Consider the following 1,920-nt stretch of genomic DNA (forward strand, 5'->3'; position numbering starts at 1 on the left):
TTACTGAATACCGCTGTATCACTCTGCACTGTCTCTCAAAATTCTTGAACTTGCTCGGCCTCCTGACGAAATACGGTGTGGTGGGTCCCAGCTTCAGGTCTGCCATGTGGAGTCCCGGGTTTGACCCCTAACCCCACAACAATTGTAATGTTCAGTATTTCATGAGCCACTTGATGATGAGCAAATAGAGATAGATATGGCCACCAACTGATTTTTGCGATTTTCACTTCGGACATGCGGTACTCATACACCTCATTTTGAAACCTTTCTGTTTCATGCAAAATTTGCACAGTGGTGGAATCATCATGATCATCAATGACCCAGATCTTGAATACATTTGCATGCATCACTGAGGATTAATCTTTCCATGATATTCAGGAAGGCCTTCGCATTTTTATGAACTTAGTGGGTCACTAATGTGAAAATGGTCCTCCTTTAAACGAGAAAACCATATTCTTGCTGTGCTCTGATGAATAGCATTATCCCCACATATGGTGCAGATGTTTCTGGCTGCCTTCACTGCTGTCACCCCTCTACTGAACTCAAGAAGAAAATGTTCAGATTATTCCATTTGGCACTCCACTTTCTAGCGTCCACAGCTCCACTCACTATCTCCAAATGTCAAAATGTAAACTGAGATAGCAACAGTGAACTACAAATTAAAATGGCAATTGATAAAGAAACCCGCAGCAACATGCAAAACGAAAATGCTATTAACTTGTGTGTGAACCTTATACGTGTCAAAGTGTACGAAAAAGCTGATAGTTATACATATGTTACATAATTGGGCATAAAGTGTTTGACACACAATAAATAAAGGTTTTGAGTTTGATAATTTAATGTTTTTTTTCAATTGGGATTAACAAAAAGATAGTTGTGTTCTCAGTGGAAAGTGAAAAGCTGCTGTATCACATATATACCTAGTATATGACAAAGTAGTTGAGAGGAAAAGTAACAAATTAAAGGAAACTTCTGTATTCTCAGTACTACTTCATGATTTCAAAATGAGTGGTGCACAACTCTATTGATAAGAACAAACTGGATAACAACATTTCCATGTGTAACAGTAAATGAGGTCTTAATGAACAGTCTGTAGTTATTCTTAAGTTTGTATCAGAGAAAGCACATTATTAAATGTTAATATAACATAGAGGGAAGGTATGACTCAGTGAAAGACACAGTAAGAGTGACAGAATGGAAAGTAGTAGGAAACCCATGTATCAAGTAAAACTTAAATATGCTATGTAGACACTTTTGACACAGAAAGAGATATAGTTTCAATTTTTAAGTTCAGTGAACCCAATTTTATGTATGGAAGTGAGGGGGACATAGACGGACCCATAGAAGGGATGGTGTTACCTGGGGTCAGGTGGATACATAGAGGAAATTACCTATACTATTTTTGTATGGAGGTATAAAAGAAGGGACAATATCATCTAAAAAATAATATATGTACACAGTGTCTGTCCTAAAATTGAGTTGTAAATGTTGGTGCTACAAATATCTTAAGCTGCAATGTGATGTTGTGTCACAATAATGACATAGTCTCCAAAATAGTCAAAAGTAAAGAGACTTAGCTGGAAAATGACAAGTCAACCTGTACAGAGACATCATTTAATATTTGTCACAAATCAGATTTGAAGTAACGTAGTGCAGTACAGAGCCCAGAATCAGCATGTGACTCCCTATGGTAAAGAACAGTTAAACTATTTCCACCAAAACATGGTTATAAACTATGTCCTTACGAATTAATTACATACTATTTCACATAACTGGAAATGTTATAAGTGTGATCAAACTTAACAAGAACTTGAAATGCATTTATTATCTCTCACGCCGAGGAACGATATTCGTAATTGTTAAAAACATATTTTAAGTAATCAGTAGGTGTGGGCCAACCAACCGTGTGTGCCCTTTGTC

Source organism: Schistocerca gregaria, unplaced genomic scaffold, assembly GCF_023897955.1.
Source record: "Schistocerca gregaria isolate iqSchGreg1 unplaced genomic scaffold, iqSchGreg1.2 ptg000428l, whole genome shotgun sequence".
Taxonomy (NCBI): Eukaryota; Metazoa; Arthropoda; class Insecta; order Orthoptera; family Acrididae; genus Schistocerca; species Schistocerca gregaria.